The 18678-nt window shown below is 45.4% G+C and overlaps 1 long non-coding RNA gene across 1 annotated transcript in view; it reads right to left on the reverse strand.

Moving 5' to 3' along the window:
* LOC128120745 (uncharacterized) overlaps positions 1–3525 on the reverse strand; it is a 63295-nt gene extending 59770 nt beyond the window's left edge. Inside the window, exon 1 of the long non-coding RNA XR_008221942.1 lies at positions 1874–3525. This is a non-coding gene — a long non-coding RNA (uncharacterized LOC128120745). The remainder of the gene's footprint in view (positions 1–1873) is intronic.
* Positions 3526–18678: the final 15153 nt, after the last annotated feature.

Raw genomic sequence — 18678 nt, forward strand, 5'->3', positions numbered from 1 at the left:
GATGCCCTCTTCTGGACTCCACAGGTTCCCATTTGCATGTGTGCATAGAAGTGTGTGTGTGTGTGTGTGTGTGTGTGTGTGTGTGTGTGTGTAAATCTTTAAAAACATAAATATCTTAGCACTGAAGGGGCAGCCATGTGAGCTCAGTGTCCACTTGGAGTGGAGTTTCTTTGCCTCAGTTTACCTGGAGGCCTCTGGGAGCATCTCTGTCACTCTTCTCTGAGTGTAGCACAGACAATAGGCAGGAGGCTCAGCAGTGCCCTCATCCGCGCACCCCCACAGGCTCTGCGGAGTGTTTGATATTATGAGGTTGTCCCAGCCCTTCATAAACTGGAGCCATGAATGTAAAACAACTGATTTTTACAACAGCATTGTTTAACCCTGCACCAATTAAAAGTACCTGTTATTAAAAAAGGTAATTACGCAGTAATTAGTTTGACACAAGACATTAAGCAGATTATTACCAAAGCCAGGGGAACGAGGAACTTCCGCAGCGAGTGTCCTCCCCCTCCCCACCCCGAGGCCTTGCGTAGAGCTCAGGCCTCACTGTGGCCATCAGTAGCTCGGGGAATGTGGACCTCACTCTCCAGAGCAGCTTGTGGCTTTCCAGTGGGGGAATGCCTGGGGTGCAGGGCTGAAGAACACTTCCCAGAAGACATGTGTGGGACTAGAACAAACGTGAGCAGAGACCGTCAGTGAGACCAGGAGAAGGGCGAAGTGGGGAAGACCCTGCACCCACGACAGCATGTGTGAAGCAGGGAAGACTGACTCTTAAGAGTTGTTCTCTGACCCCGTGTGCAATGCATACCACACACACCACACACACACACACACACACACACATGCACTAAAGATAAATTTTTAATTTCAATATACATTGGATGGGAGTGACGTTTGTTCTCCTTAGCCGTCCTCCATGCCGGATCCCTCTGGACCTCTCTATTCCTCTCTTCCTGCCCCCCGTCAGTTCTTCCTGTACGCCTTCCCCTACTTCCTTCTCACTAACATGTAGAATTTGTACAGACACGTGGGCTACGGTGTGAGCAGCTGATAGGTGCAGACAGCATGAACACGGGGAAGCTGGGTGTCCACGTGTAGAGGATGAGACTAGACCCACCCCTGCCTCTCACTGTGGGGAAGAGCTGACTCAAGTCAGTCCTCAACCTAAGACTTGAGAGAACAAAACAGCTAAATGAAAACACGGAGGGAGAGGGAGAGGTGCCTTGAACACACGCCGCCGCCGCCGTAGACCACGGTGCTTGAGGACAAGCCCTCAGGCACCTGCAGGAAGGCAGAAATGGATACTCATGCTGAGAAGTGTCTGCAAGGCTCACACAATCCACAGCGGGAGGCACAGGCCTCGGAACTGCAGCTGGTAGCAACAGACTTGCCTCTGGCTTCTCAGATCCCCAGGATTCAAGTGAGGGGTTAAGGACCAAGCGACTCTGTGAGAAAAGCCCCTGGGCCCCGCCCCCCAGCAACTTCATGCCCACTTCCTGCTTAGCAAGGCCACCAGTTCCCAAGGTCCCATCTCGGCCATGGACCAGCTGTATTGTCTCAAGTAACTTGTGCGACCTCTCTGGACCTTGTTTTCCTCTCCGTTGGAGCTACTGTGAATTCCTGTGAGGTTATCGGTAGGGAGGCCGCCACGGTGCAGGTCCCACCGGTAAAAGCCTTCGTTAGCCTGTCCTGTGGCCATTGACCCGTGTCCCTCCACCTCTCCTCTCCAGAAGACTAGGAAATGCTATTCACAGAAGGCAAACAAAGAGACAGACACAGTTAAATTAGTAAATTAAGTCCCTCCCACACGGTCCTAGCAAGACATGCGCGCGTGTGATGCCTGGCTCACCAGGCACGCCTCCAGATATCTTACCCCGCCATCCAGAAGTCTCCGCCACATGATGAGACAGGCGGCATTATGCAGCATCGTCCAACTTCACCCGCTTTACCGATGAGGGCACCACCGGGGCCCAGAGAAAGAAGATGACTTGTACTGCTCCCGAGTGGGAAGAGGCAGATTTAAACCGCCGTCTCTCTACAGCTAGAATTTACCTGTAGATGTATCCAACCTTCCCATCAAACAATAAACACAGAACCAATGCAAAGAAGAAAGCCAAGAGGTCAGAGCCAAGAGCCAAAACCTTACCCTTCCTCCTGCAGTGGTCCTACCTCTCCGAACCAGAGCTACCCCTCTGTTAAAGTCTTTATATAGAGTTCCTGTCCTGCCTTCTCATTGGTTGTAAACCCAACCACATGACCGCCTCCTCACAGCCTGTCTGTATAGGCCTCCAGGTTTTCCATGATTGGTATTAAGATTAAAGGCATGTGTATCCAATAATGGCTGTATCCCTGAACACACAGAGACTTACCCAGCTCTGCCTACTAAGTGCTGGAATTACAAGCGTACGCTACCACTGCCCTGCTTTCCTATGGCTTGCTAATAGCTCTGACCCCCGGGCAACTTTATTTATTAACATACAAATAACATTTTAATACAAATAAAATATCACCATATTTCCCCTTTTCTATTTTAATAAAAAGGAAAAAAAAGAAAAAGCTTATAACTAATATAAGAAAAACTATATACAAAAGGACAATAACTATATACAATATATACAAGTAATAAATACCTAAACAATGTCTAGTCCATTTGTATTTGACAAATTCAGAGAAAATAATTTCATTATCTATCCTATTTTTGTAAGTCCAAAATGTATCCTAATTAATCTTCAACTATAACTAACTAACCTTCAACTATAACTAACTAATCTTCAACTCCCTCAGAGACCCAAGAAGGAAATAATATTAGCTAACAAAAATAAAAACAGGAAGTGCACATAAGCAACCTCCAAAAAATTTGTGAGTTGACAGAAACAGACAGCTGTCTGGACAGTCACCTGAGGTTTCTCCGAAGTGCTGGGGCATCATCTTCAGCCTATAGGCCCAGCATATCCGACAGACTCATTTGTGAAGCAGGATGTACACAAGGTCAACAGTTCAACCTCACATTGAGTGAGAGTAGTCCATGTACCAGAAACACCTGAATTCCACCAGTGTCATGTCATGATTCAGGATTTCAAATTCTGGAAATTGATGATGGTTTTCCAACTCAGCTGTCCATTCTTCCTGGCTGTGTATATATGGCTTCATCTCAGCATCCCATTCTTCTCCATATCCCTCCATCAAATGCCAGTCTACTATTGAGAGGCGTGAGCTTAGTTACTCTTCAAGAATAACTGTTTCAGCTGCTGTTCCATTGCACATCAGAGGCCATCGGCCCACTGCCTGTTCAGCTGCCTTCGAAGAAAAGGGCACTGTACCTTTTTCGAATTGCGAAGGCCACTTCAGGGATGGTGCCATATTGTCCTGGCCTCTGAAGATGCCTTTTGATAAAGCCATAACCACACTTGTTTTGGCAAGAATCAGTAATCCTTTGTTTTATGTCCTGTTTGTCCATTTTGTCCTGTTGATTCGAGGATACTTTGTTGTCCAGTGGCTAACTTTTGCCACAATGAAAGTTAACTCCATATGCAGTTTCTTCAATGCCCATATTTTCTCTGAAGTAGATTGGTACTGCCAGGAGCCGACATGTCTCATAGTCATAACAAAAAAGAAAAATTTTCTAAGTTATTAAAACATTTTAAATGCCATATTCTGTAGATCTCTGAAGGGTTTGAAGATAACCTGTCTATCTAAAATATATCTACTCAATCTTGAAAACATACCTAATATAACTACAAGTTCTATTATAATATCTAACTACTAACTTTCATTTCTTTATATCCTAATAGTTGGTAATAACATTCAAGGATCAGAAAATTGCATTACATTGTTAGATGAACGGTACAATTAGAAAAATATATATAACATTTTCTAACAATATCAATTTCAATATATATAATTTGTATACAATATAAAACAATCCAATCCAATGTAAAGTATTTACATTTTTCTTTTCTTTCTTTCTTTTTTTTTTTAATAAGAACCTTAAATCTAATCTCCTTTGCTTAGCCTTTTTCCTAACCCTTGACAACAACTTGTAACCAACCCCCCTAATCAATGAAAATTATCCCAGACCCAAAACCCATTAAAAGACCAAAAAAACCAACGGCCCCACACCACCTCTTTGGGAATGTGGGCGTCGTATTCTTGAAATTGATTCCTGCTGGGTATGGGCGAAGGTATCTTTATCCTGAAAGAAAAATTTTAGGTTAATTGTCAAATTCTAGGAAAGGAAAATATATCCTTCGTTATCCAGTCTGTGTATAATGCCAAAATTCAGGGTTTATCTCAAATCCTTATTCAAGTAGTCTTTGAGACTGGATCATCTCAGCTAGCTCTTCTCAAAATTGCTCTGAGCACTTTGTAGTTCAAAGCTGATCTGTAGATGATGTTTGTCAGCTTAGTGATGTTATTATTGTCCACGTGGAATTGTTGTTGTTGTGGGGCCCCATCTTCTTCCTGGAGACTTCAGTTGATGTTAGGCCTAACCGTGATTTCCTGCAAAAAACTGATAAGAGACTCGAACACAAAGACTATATATGCGACTTTTTAGAATTAGTTAGTACTCTATATGACCATTTATATCTTAACAAAGTTTAAAATGTATATATCTCTATATATATTGATCTTGTAAATTTTGATATAAAATTCATACTTTAAGAAAAGTTTAAAGAATCAGAATAGAATCAAAGAGTTGAGATTCGTAATAGAATAGTCCCTTAATTAATTTGGCTTTTCTCCTGTCCCATAGCAGAAGATGGCTCTTTTCCTCTGGCATGATACAGGGAGTTTGCATTTTCCTTTTAACAACATGCTTGAGTTTAAAGAAGGAGAGAGCCATTCTCCAACTCCAAAGTCAGCTTTAAATTTTAATTGAACTGGGACTATTAGAAGTTAAATAGTGTTAAATCTTTAAAGAAAAGCAGAAACAAACATTTAGGAAGACATAAAATTTTTTTAGATAACATACCCATACGCCATTTCACTCTGTTTCTTAGGATAGATGATTTGTTCCTTTTCTTCAGTTGTCTCATTTGTCCAGTGTTCTTCAAATTCGTTAACCTTCATTCTCCTAAAAGACAAAAACAAAAACCTTTCCCCAAGGTTTTTTGGGGATGTTCCTTTTTGACAAGTTATCTGATTAAATGAAAAGGCATGTGTTACTGGTGTAAGTTAGTTTAAATTGGATGTTTACGATAGTTGATGAACTATCACCTCCTCTAATTAAGAGGTCTCTCTTGTTCAAATCGAACCTTTATCAATTTTGATGGTACCCACAGCTTATCTTCTCCTGTAGAAATAAAAGCAAAACCTCGTCCCCAATGTAACACATACCCTGGTTTCCATTCTGAGGTCAGCACATCCTTAAAGTATATAGGTTGATTTAATTCTGTAGTTTTTTCTATTATCCAATGTCTCTCTGCAGCTGTTGTTCCTTTCTCATTGGCATTGAGAAAATTCAAAGTTAATAGAGCATTATGTAGTCTATTTCTGGGGGTTTTTGTTAGTCCTTTTTGTTTATTTAGCATATCCTTTAGAGTTCTGTTTGATCTTTCTATAACTGCTTGACCTGTAGGATTATGTGGTATACCTGTAACATGGTTTATATTATAATAAGCAAAAAAACTGTTTCATTTTAACAGAGACATATGATGGAGCATTATCAGTTTTGATTTGTGCAGGTATACCCATAATGGCCATAACTTCTAGCAAATGAGTGATTACAGAATCAGCTTTTTCAGAACTCAAAGCAGTTGCCCATTGAAATCCTGAATAAGTATCGATAGTGTGGTGTACATATTTCAGTTTTCCAAATTCTGCAAAGTGAAACACGTCCATCTGCCAGATTTCATTCCTCTGAGTACCCTTTGGGTTACATCCTGCTGGTAATGGTGTTTGATTGTAGAAGGAACAAGTAGGACATTTCTTTACTATTTCTTTGGCTTGTTGCCAGGTTATGGAAAAATCCTTTTTTAAACCTTTACTATTTACATGATGTTTTTTATGAAATTCTGAGGCCTCCAGCACATTTCCTATCAATAATTTATCAATCTCATCATTGCCTTGTGCTAGAGGGCCTGGCAGACCAGTATGGGATCGGATGTGAGTTATATATAAAGGATGACTCCGTTTTCTGATTGTATCTTGTAATTGAATAAATAATGAAGTTAATTCTGAAGCATCGTGGATAAATTCTGCAGTCTCAATATGTAATACTACTCTTTCAGCATACTGAGAGTCAGTTACTATATTGAGAGGTTCTGAAAAATCCATTAATACCAACAGAATAGCATACAATTCTGATTTTTGAACTGAATTATAAGGACTTTGAACCACTTTACTTAAATTTTCTGATTTGTAACCTGCCTTTCCTTGTTTGTTGGCATCTGTATAAAATGTACGAACTCCAGATATGGGTTTTTTCCTCACAATTTGAGGCAAGATCCAATCAGCTCTCTTTATAAGATCAATTCTATTGCTTTTGGGATATTTGCTGTTAATTTCTCCCAAAAAATTACTACAAGCTTTTTGCCAAGCTTCATTTTCTATCCATAATTTTTCAATGTCCTCCTTAGTTAAAGGTACGACAATTTCTGCTGGGTCTATTCCTGCTAATTGACGGAGTCTCAATTTTCCTTTCCAAATCAAGTCAGAGATTTTTTCCACATAAGTTTTTAATTTTTTATTTGGTTTATTTGGTAAAAATATCCATTCCAATATAATATCTTCCCTTTGCATTAATATTCCTGTTGGGGAATACCTAGAAGGTAAAATAACCAAAATGCAATCCAGCTTTGGATCAATACGATCTACGTGCCCTTCATGTACTTTCTTTTCTACCAAGGCCAATTCTTTCTCAGCTTCAGGTGATAATTCTCTTGGACTATTTAAGTCCTTATCACCTTCTAAGGTTTTAAACAAATTATTCAGTTCATCATTTTTTACCCCAACAATAGTTCTTAGATGAGAAATGTCTCCAAATAATCTTTGAAAGTCATTAAGAGTCTGTAGTCGATCTCTCCTAATTTGCACTTTTTGAGGTCTAATTTTTTGAAGTTCTATTTTATATCCTAAATAATTAATAGAATCTCCTCTTTGTACCTTTTCTAAAGCAATTTGTAATCCCCAGCAAGGCAAAATTTTCTTTACTTTTTCAAACATTCTTTCTAAAGTATCTGCATTTGAATCAGCTAATAAAATGTCATCCATATAATGATAAATTATAGATTTAGGAAATTTTTTACGTACCACTTCTAATGGCTGTTTTACAAAATATTGGCACAAAGTTGGGCTATTCAACATTCCCTGTGGGAGAACCCTCCATTGAAATCTTTTAACCGGTTGAGAATTATTATAAGTAGGCACTGTGAAAGCAAATCTTTCTCTGTCTTTTTCTTGTAAGGGTATTGAAAAGAAACAGTCTTTTAAATCAATAACTATGAGAGGCCAGCCTTTTGGTAACAGAGTAGGTAAAGGAATTCCAGATTGTAAAGAGCCCATTGGCTGAATTACTTTGTTAATTGCTCTAAGGTCTGTTACCATTCTCCATTTACCAGATTTTTTTTTTATAACAAATACAGGAGAATTCCAAGGGCTGGTTGATTCTTCAATATGATGAGCATTTAACTGTTCTTCCACCAGCTCTTGTAAAGCCTGGAGTTTCTCTGTTGTTAAAGGCCATTGCTGAACCCATACAGGCTTGTCTGTTGACCATTTTAAAGGTAGAGCTGTTAATGTTTTTGGAAGATTATCAGTTGTTGTGCCCTGTTCTTGTATGACATGGATGGCTGGTGAGCACTCATTAGAATAATATCTTTTAATATTTCTCTCAGAAACATGTACTAATTTATGATTTGTTTCTGAGATTGGAGGGATATTAATCTGAGTATTCCACTGTTGTAACAAGTCTCGACCCCACAGGTTCATAGCTATGTTAGCCATATATGGTTTTAATTTTCCTTTCTGTCCTTCTGGACCTATACATTCAAGCCATCTTACACTTTGTTTCACTCTAGATAATGTCCCAATTCCTAAGAGTTGAATGTTTACCTCCTGAAGAGGCCAAGTTGGATGCCAAAATTCTGGTGCAATTATGGTAATGTCAGCACCTGTGTCTACCAGACCAGACAACAAAACACCATTTATTTTTATTGTTAGTTTTGGTCTTTGTTCATTAATAGAAGTTTGCCAAAAAATTTTCTTTATGTTTTTTCCTGTATTTCCTATTTTCTCTGTTTCATCATCTCGACTAACATGATTTATTCCAATAGACATTTGGTTATTTAGTTGCTTTGAGTAGGGGTTTCCTCTACAACTGCAGGAAAGGTTTGAACTGGATTTACTGTGGGGGCCTGCCTGAGGCCCCTCTGGGAGTTTCCCGAAGCTCGAGGCAGAGGGTTACCCTGTCTGTCCCTTGTTGATCTACATTCGTTGGTCCAGTGTTTTCCCTTACCACACCTTCTGCATACTCCAGAAGGAAGGGGCATTCTGTTGCCAGTGTTCCTTGAATAAACATTATTTCTAGGAATGACCTGTTTACAATCCCTTTTCAAATGTCCTTGCTTTCCACATCCAAAACATCTAACATTGCTCAAACCTTTTGAAATTGCTTTTCCTACCCACATATCATCATGGTCATAAGCCTCTACATTAACTGTATCTCTAATCCAATCTTCCAAAGGTGCAGATCTTGCCTTTAACGGCCTAATTATTCTTTTGCACGCTGCATTTGCATTCTCAAAGGCTAAAGATTCAATTATTATCTGACTAGCCTGTGAATTCGGGACCATTTTTTGTACTGCTGAAGTCAATCTTTGTAAGAAGTCTGTGAAAGATTCTTTGGGGCCCTGTATAACCTTTGTAAATGACTCAGTTTTTTTTCCTGGTTCTTCAACTCTGTCCCATGCATTCAAAGCTGCCGTTTTACATAGAAGTAGGGTTTGGACATCATATGAACATTGTGTTTGTACTGAAGCATATTGGCCTTCGCCAATAAGCTGATTCTGGCAGACTTGTATTCCGCTATCCCTCCATTGTCTTTCTATATTTTTAGCCTCATTACTGAACCACATTTTCCACTGGAGATTTTGTCCGGGTTCAAGAACAGCCTGTGCCAATTCCCGCCAGTCCTTTGGTATAATCCTATTACAAGTTGACCAGGTGTTTAACATTTGCTTTACATATGGGGAGTGCATGCCATAAGATGCTATTGCCTCCTTAAATCTTCGTAAGTCTAACATTTCAACTGGAACCCAAGTATTTTGTTCATTCTCTTCATCAGGTAGCTGCTGTACGGCTACTGGATAAATTAAGGGTGATTGTGTGAAAACTGGCTTTCTTTCTGTAACCTTACGATCCAATTTTGAAACAACTTCACTATTTATTTCTTCTGTCTGAATTTGAATTTCTCTATAATTCATTTTTACCGGTTTAACAAGTTTTTCTAAGACTGTTATCCTGGCACTTAAGTTGACGATCTTTTTAAATAGTAAAATGAGGATAAGAAAAGTAATAAACTGAATAATTCGATCAATATTAATCTTTTCATATAGTTGTTCCATTGTCAGAGTGCCTAAAATTTCAAACAAAGCCCAATTTTCTTCCAATGTACACATAAAGCCCATTTTTTTTTTTTAATGTAGAAAAAAATTCTCTTTTAAATAGATATGTTAATTGACTTACCAAGTCTGGGTAGAACAGTAGAATCCCAGGGAATTTCACAGCCACCTGGTGTTCGAGGTGTGAATCCGGGGGGGGGGGGGGGGGGGGGGGGGGGGAGAGAGAGAAAGAGAAAGTGTAGCCGCTTGAGCCGAGTCAAGCCTTGGCTTTACAGGCAGGGGCCCTGTTCAGCGGGGCAGGTCTGAGTTGTTTGTAGCAGTTCCAGCTGCGGGTCAGTCAGGCCTGGGCCCAAGCTAGGCAGCCGGGCCGCCCAGGCTGGAAACCGGACCTGCCGCCAAGCCAAGCCAATCGGTTTTTAATGAATTCTTGTCACGTTGGGCGCCAAATGTAGATGTATCCAACCTTCCCATCAAACAATAAACACAGAACCAATGCAAAGAAGAAAGCCAAGAGGTCAGAGCCAAGAGCCAAAACCTTACCCTTCCTCCTGCAGTGGTCCTACCTCTCCGAACCAGAGCTACCCCTCTGTTAAAGTCTTTATATAGAGTTCCTGTCCTGCCTTCTCATTGGTTGTAAACCCAACCACATGACCGCCTCCTCACAGCCTGTCTGTATAGGCCTCCAGGTTTTCCATGATTGGTATTAAGATTAAAGGCATGTGTATCCAATAATGGCTGTATCCCTGAACACACAGAGACTTACCCAGCTCTGCCTACTAAGTGCTGGAATTACAAGCGTACGCTACCACTGCCCTGCTTTCCTATGGCTTGCTAATAGCTCTGACCCCCGGGCAACTTTATTTATTAACATACAAATAACATTTTAATACAAATAAAATATCACCATATTTACCCACAATGCCTTCTTCTCCGAGGACCACATACTCTGGTGGAGAGGCGGGTGGGGTGGTCAGAAGTCAGCTGCACGTACCAGGTGGAGTAGGTGCTTAGGAAACCTGTCCTCTCCACATCCCTCCTGGGTGAGGTTTACCGTCTTTGAGCGTGAGGGCCAGCAGCTCGTCCCCCACAAGGCCATGGATGCGGACGAGAAATAGCACTAGCTCGTTGGCTGTGTCCTAAGGCCCAGCCTATGCCCTCAGGTCCCTTACTAGAACTCCTGCCTTCCCCGAAAGGCTTGGGAATCCAGGAAAAGCAGGGACCACTCCTGGCAGCGGGCCTCCTGCCCATCCTGCGGTTGCCGTGGCAACAGGGCCAGCATCCATCTTCTTGGAGCCTCTCTTCCCAGCTCTGCATCCCTCCCTCTCCTGCCATGTCAGATGAAGGACAGGGGCTGAGACCCAGCCATGGAGCTCCAGGGAAAGCAGCAGGGGAAGAAATCTAGAGGCAGAGCTGGCTCAGGCTCTGAAGGGGCTGGAGTGGGTCCTGGGTCCCCACCCAGCCTAGGAAATTGCGTTCCTTTCTCTCAGTGTCTCTTTGGCTTTCGGGGCACACAGTGCACATCGAGCATTGTGCTGTCTGTGTGTTTTACATCGGCTGACCCACTGACTTGAGATGGAGGGATCCTCCTGTGGGAAGTTTTCTGTGATTACCCTTTCTCCAACCCGTTTCTGGCAGGTTGAGCCCACGCCTCCACACCTCTTGCATCTCAACAAATCTCATACTGTTGTTGGAAAGAACACACACACACACACACCCTTCTTCTGTTGTTGTTGTTGTTTTCAAGACAGGGTCTCACGATGCAGCTCTGGCTATGCTGGAACTCACTCTGTCAACCAGGCTAGCCTTGAATTCACAGAGAGCTGCCCGCCTCTGGCTCCCGAGTGCTGGGATTAAAGATGTGTACCTCTACGCCCAGCCATCTTCCTTCTCTCCGTGGCCTTGTGAGGTGGGTTCTACGGTTCTCTAGCACTCCCACTTACCAGGTGAAGAAACTGAGGCTCACGGAGAATCAGTTCAGGTGGTGCAGCCTGCATTTGGACTCACCTCTTTTTTAAGATTTTTACTTTTAATTGTGTCTCTGTGTGAGTCTGTTCGTATGGGTGCATGAGGGTAGGTGTCCCCGAAGTTCAGAAGAAGGTGTCAGATCCCTTGGAGTTGGAGTTACAGGCAACCGTGAGTCACCCAGTACAGGTGCTGGGGATTTGACTCCGGTCTTCTGCAAGACCAGGAAGAGCTCCTAACAGCTGAGCTGTCTCCAGGGACCAGCCCCACATCTTTCTAACTGCAAAGCCCAAGTCTTCCTGCAGCATCAGGAGGTGTCTCATTCCCTTCAGGCTGCCTTTGCTTCTGCTATAAGAACTTCCGGTTTGCTGGCTTGATGATGCCACCTTCTTCCGTATCCCTTCATATGTGGGATGAGGCTCTCTCTCTCAGTGACCCTTCTCTTCTCCCTGCTGAGGCAGCTGGATTTTCCACAGGACACAGACCCACCTGAGCGAAGGCCTGTCACTGTTACATCACACATTGCCACTGTGAGTCTGGGATTTCTTTAAATGAAATTGACTAGTATCTGTGATAGAGTGAAAAAAAAAAGTAAGTTACATACAACTTGACAAAGACATGTGTGGCCTCCCCCTCTTTCTCAGAACAACTCCGAAGTTAGGGTGAACACTACGCCAAGTGCCCTGTCCTGCTGGCCTATGTGGTGGGCAGAGCCGGCCTCTGTCTGGGCTGTGAGAATCTACTGATGGCCTTTCGCCCAATAAAGCTCACAGTGGCCTCAGGAAAAAAGAAAAAGCAAGGACCTCTCCGACGTCGCCAGTTTCGATGCTGCCTGATGAGAGACCTGGGATGAAACACCCCTGCTTGAAGGAGATTTTGTCAGCATGGGTGACAGCAGTTCTGAGGAATGGACCTAGATGACCTCTGAGTGGGGAACAGCGGTGGGTGACGGCTGCCTCTACCGTTTATAGGACGGCTGCTCACACCATCTAGCTGATGGCTGTATCCGCCATGTTCACCATTTAGCTGATTGCTGTGTCCGCTTCTGAACCGGGATCCCTTCCACCACGTCCAGCATCTGCCTGATGGCTACATTCCCCAGGGCCACCAGTGAACTGATGGACACGTCCATGGACTCCACCATGTCCATTGTTTAACTAGTGGATGCTTGTAGATGTAACCAACCGTCTTATTAAATAAGAAACACAGAGCCCATTCAGAAAAGAAAGCCAAGAGGTCAGAGCTAAGAGCCTTACCCTTCATGCTTCAGCCAAGAGAGCTCTCCGAAAAGGGAGCTACTTCCTGTGTGTTTGTCTTTATAGCCTTTCTGTTCTGCCTTCTCATTGGTTGCAAACCCAAACACATGACTGCCCTCATCACTGCCTGTCTGTAGAGACTTCCAGGTCTTCTATGGTTGGTATTGAGATTAAAGGCGTGTGTCTCCAATGCTGGCTGTATCCTTGAACACACAGAGATCTACCTAGCTCTGTCTACCAAGTGCTGGGATTAAAGGCGTGCGCCACCGCCGCCGCCACAGCCGCCACCACCACCACGCTCTTGCTATGGCTCTAATAGCTCTGACCCCGGGGCAACTTTATTTATTAACATACAATTAAAATCACATTTCAGTACAAGTAAAATACCACCATAGATGCCCTTTGTGATTTAGCTGCTGGCTGTATCCACAGTGCTCACGACTGAGCCGAGAGCCGTGTCCATGCCCACTGTAGAGGTGGTGGTGATGGAGAGTCCACCACGTGGCTGACAGCTGCCTCCACCCTGGGCTGAGTCTTGGAATGTCACGGAAAGTTCACATCTCACATATGACCCATGGAGAGACATAAAGTTACATTCAGACAATAAGGGCTGGCCACAAAATGTTGTTCTCCCAGCTCGGAAGGTGAAGACGCCTCACTTCCACTCACTACCAGACACACAACTTTGGGCAGATAGCTTTCTCCCTCCAGGGCTCAGCTGCCCCCAAACCACCACCACAACCACAAAAGGACGATCACTTGAATGGATGCATGAGGACAGTGGGGTGATTCAGGCCAGGCCAATAAGGTAAGACCCAGCTTGCCACAGGCAAGGCAGGCAGCAAGCTTCTGTCTTGGCTCAGGAAGATGTTGGGGAGCTTGCTACGCCCTCCCACCCATGCATAGCTGATTCCCGAATCTCCAGGCACCCAGAAGCACATGACTGAGATGTTACAGAGTCGCCTCAATTCTGCTTCCAGATGTCCTGCCAATCAGCAGTGTGACCTTGAAAACGCTGGTTAGTCTCCGCTGCAATTTACAGAGATGTGAGAAGCAAATTGAGAAACAGCTTCCACACACACACACACTCAGAAGTCACAAGTGACCAATCACGGTGTCTGGTACTGCCACCAAGAATCATCATGACTTGACAGGGATGAACTGAAGACAGGGCACTTGGAGTTTCAGGGAATTCGCTTCTGTTGGTGAGCTGGAACTATGCAGCCAGGGAAGGCAGAGTATATTCAAGGGTAGGAATTGAGCAACCCTCTTGTCACATGAGGCCTTAACCCATCTTCTCTCTTCCCCTCCAAGGCAGCTCCAGCCCCTTCCCAGCTCCTCCTTGACGCCAGTAACACACACATTTGGAAGGCTTGAATGAATGCTTAGGAGACTTGATAGAAAATGCCCAGGACCCCTTTTTCCTGGGTTCTCCAAGGGCCGTGGAGCAATAGTTATCCACTGGAACTGATCCTCTGCCCCAGATGACATTGCACAATTGTCAGGAGATATTTGAGGTTGTCACAAGCCTGGAATATCTCTGCCAACCCCTTCAGACCATAGGCGGTACTCACCACAGCCCCTAGCCACAGAGGGTAACCCGGCCCCCATGTCAACTCCACCACAGATAGGGAATCGGGCTGTGGTGAGGCCCAGGGATTGGTCCAGGGAGAAAGATACTGAGCAGAGTTTAATGAGCACCACTGGGTTAATCAAACACTCGGCAATTAGCCTGGGGGAATTAGAGTCTTTAGACAAAGGCTCCATAATCAGGCAGCTGTTATTAAATCATCAATAGCTGCGGCCAAATTAAACCCCAGTTAAGAGAGGTTCAGCATCGACTCTCCAGTTTCCGATAGGGCAACCGAGCCGTCGCTGCTTCCCTGACCGAGGGCAAGAACACACGTCATCTGTTCTAAATCTGGGGCAGCCCTGAGCGCAGTGGGCTGGTCATCCTCACCAACTCTTGGAAGGCTCGGGACTGCATAGAGGAATGAGGGTCTGTAATTTCCAGGAATCCAGGGGTTCAATCTCTCGACCATGGAAGCTGCCCCAAAAGTGAAGAGCTGGATTGAGAGCAGAAACTCGGGGTTGCTGGTCTTCACATAGAGACCACACTGTCTGTCTGCTCCAGTGTAAACCCTCAGGCTGGAATGCCACTGTCTCTCAGCCTGTGTGTGGTGCGTTTGATCTCCCACCGGTGGAGGTGTTTTTTCCTAGAGGTGGGATCCTTGGGGGCGGAGGGGGGTTGCTGAGCTGGATGAAGCATATCACTGGAGGCCAGTAGATCATCCCTGGCTGCTTCTGTCTCATACTCTGTTTCCTGTTGACCAGGAAGTGAACAGTGCCCCCAGTAAATAGGGTCAACCAATCATAGGCTACATAAACCCTCTGAATCATGAGCCAATACAACCCTTCCCTGCTCAAAGTTCACAGCCATGCAAAAGTACCTGGCACGCCACCTCGAACTGTTCACTTCCAACTGCCTTTTCTTTCCTGACTAGGAGCCCATCAACTACGGGGTATGGTGACGTGCGTGGAATGTCAGCACTCGAGAGGCTGAAGCAGGAGGAGGATGAAATCAAGGCCAGCCTGGACTCCGTTATAAACCCTTGACTCCTCCTCAAGGCTGCAAGCTCACAGATAGGTACAAGTAGGAATGAAGAGCACAGTCCCATGACAGAGTCTTCAGAGGTATCTTTTGAAGCCTCTATGGTCTGTCCATGAGGCCAAGAGAGAAACTGAGGCCCAACTGAATACCACAACCGCCTTCTTTGGGAGGGACAAGCCTGGTGTCGGAATCCTGCCTGGTTACTGCAAAGCCCGTGCTGGGAGCGTTTGATTCCACACGGTGTGAACCATCTGACATCTTGTTGATTTAACAGTGCAGTGTGGGCAAACTCGAGGAGATTATCTTGGGGAGGTGTCCACATCGGCAAACAATATCATACACGTCCCGGGCTTTGTCTACAGCGCTTCAGATATTGACGCGGCCCTGTTTGAAGAATTCAAAGGCATCATCGGCTGCCTTAAGTGGGGCAGATACTTGAGTTTGGAATGCCTGCAGTAGCCACAGAAATGTATGGGTCTCAGGGCCTTGTACTCCATCTGCACACCCACCCAGCACAACACGCCCCAGAGCCTCTGCAAACCTCTGCCCCCACCCCCCATGCCCCGTGCATTTCTATAAAATGATATTTTATTAAATAAACAAACTGGAGCCATTCTGCAGATTTATGGACCGCTCCTCGAGTCGCACTTGTTCGACCCACTGCGGATTTACAGCCCTGCATTAACCTCCTGAGCACTTGGACCGTTTACTAAGATAATGCTGGTGGAAGGGAGAAGGGGTTTTACAGCCCAGTGGTAATTAGGAGGTGCCGAGAGGACTGGGGGTGGTGGGGGTCCTGGTTATTGGACATGCTGCACACAGGCCACGAAGGGATGGAGACTTCCACCCGGGGCAGGAGCCATCCTCTGGTTGACCGTCTGGCTTGTCAGGAGTCAGCTTCCTCCTTTTAGAGACAGCTCTGGCAGGCGACAGGAAGCCCAGGAAAGACAGCCACCTGGGGACTCCACTCTCAGCCTACTGTGCAGACCAGGGACCCTATGGTCCGTAGTTAGGACTGGGAGGGGCAGGCCCAAGAGCATGGCAAACACAGGCCCGAGCACGGCACCGACAGGTTTTGCCTTTTAAAAATGCTGTATCCCCGAACTTAGGCACCCACAGACTTTTCAAGGGTTCAAGGCCCCTCTTGGTCTGGCCATCAATAAACAGCTTTTAATTGGCTGAGTCAGAGTGGCTGTTAGTAACTGTCTTGTGTTGATCATTGCGGCTTTTATATAAATAAATCAGAAACCGTCCAACAGAACAGGAAGGACTTACTGGATTAGGCCACAGTTACCGAACATACAACCTCTACAAGCAATGGAGGGATGTCTTGGTTGTTCGCAGTCCTCCTTCCGCTGGGGTGCCTCTCATAATTCTCATGGATATTGGGTGTAAGGGAGGTTGGCTCTCCACTGAGAACAGATCGCCCTGGAGGCAGCGCCCCTTCCTCCTCCAGGGGAGATTGGTTCTTCAGGGTCTCCCGTGACCGTGGTTTTGCTCAGGGAAGATGGAAGAGGGTGATTAGTAGATGGAAGGGGCGGGTGTTGAAGAGCAGACAGAGGACAGGGAGAGGGCACCAGCAGAGAAACACAACACTTGGGTGTGTAAGGACCTCAGGGCAAGAGGGTTAAAGCTAAGGCTGCCTGAACCCAGCCAATGACTGCAGAGCCTCAGGCATGGAGACCTGGGTTCAGCCAATGACTGCAGAACCTCAGGATGAAGATAGCTGTGTTTCCACATCCTTTCCTGGTGCTAATACACAGACTCTTTGGATCAGCCAATCAGCCCCCATGGAACACCCTTCTGTGGACTCTTCTGACTGTTCACAGGATGGGGTAATCTGTCTCATTTTTAGTTCTGTGGAAAGTGGAGATGTGAGCTCAGTCCTGCTCCAAATCCACAGAACTAGATCCCAGTCACTTCAGGAGCTTCAACAAGAAGCTCAGCCATGTAGCCTTTGACCCTCTATCACACAGCCTTGCCTGATGGAGCATGCCTGTCATCCAGCACATGGGAGACTGTGGTGGAAAGGACAGCAGACTGAAGGCTAGCCTGGGTTACATGGTTAATTCATGGTCAGAAACATAGCAAGACCCTGAGCTCCAAAACAAAAGGAGAGGAAAGGAGAGAGGGAAAGAAGGAAAGAGAGGATGAAGAGGGGAGGGGGAGAGGGAGGAGAGGGAGGGGGAGAGGAAGGAGGAAAGGGAGAAAGGGAGAAAGGAGAGGGAGGGAGAGGGAGGGGAGGGAGGGGGAGAGGAAGGGGAGGGAGGGAGGGAAGGGGAGGGAGGGAAGGAGGGAGGGAGGGAAGAGGAGGAAGGAGCTAATTGGGGAGAAGAATCTCTCACTGTCCCATTTTACAGGGGAAGAAGAAACTGAGGCCTGTGGCAGTTTTGCGCACACACACACACACACACACACACACACACACACACACACACACCCAGCACACACAGAGCACGCCCCCCTGAGGCTGTGCCCCTAGCCATCCTCTCTGCTGTGGTGGGGAGATCCAGGTGAGCATAGCCTGGCCCCAGCTAACATGGAGCAATGGACAAGCAGTCACTGGTCTTCCCATCCCGAGCTGCCACCCCCTCCTCTGCCCCTCCCAGACCCTCCTTGAGGTTTAAACTCAAACAAGAGAGCATGAATAATGCAGCCTTCTCGCCCCGGGTCCTCCATGGTGACGGAAGGCCCTCCTCTGCCTCATTAGCGGTCCTTCAACCATTTGATTTCAGTAACAATACTAGGCCTTCCTCAGAATTTTCATACCTATTTGCAGCACCCGAGTCAACACTGAATTTCTGAAGCCACATGAATTTTAACAGGGTCATCTGCACAGCGCTTTCTCTGCAGGCCATAGCCAGCCTGGTCCCCCCACCACAGCCCCTTTCTTTATAGATGTGGGGTGGGGGCTTTGGGAGGCCCCAGGGTTTGGCAGGATCGTTCCCACTAAACACCCATGCTTTCCAACATCAGCCTAGTTAAGGAGACTCTGGAATCCCTAAGCACTGGGGTCCAAACACTTGGCTGTGTGACCTCAGCTAAGTTGCTTTGCCATTCTGGGCTTGTTTTCTCATCTTTAAAAGGGGGAACACAACAGAGTCACAGAAGGGATAAATGAGGTGGCCCTCCTGGCTTGGAAACACTATTAGGGTTATCACCATGGCTTCGTCGCTCACACCAAGGGTCTCACCACACTAGTATAGTTTATGTCTATTTTGTGATGTTTTCTCATGCGCCTGTTGGATAACGGAGAGGACGGTCCGAGTGTCCTTAGTGTCACCTCCGG

This window comes from Peromyscus californicus, unplaced genomic scaffold (assembly GCF_007827085.1).
Source record: "Peromyscus californicus insignis strain IS unplaced genomic scaffold, ASM782708v3 Scaffold_2__1_contigs__length_46816999, whole genome shotgun sequence".
Lineage (NCBI taxonomy): Eukaryota > Metazoa > Chordata > Mammalia > Rodentia > Cricetidae > Peromyscus > Peromyscus californicus.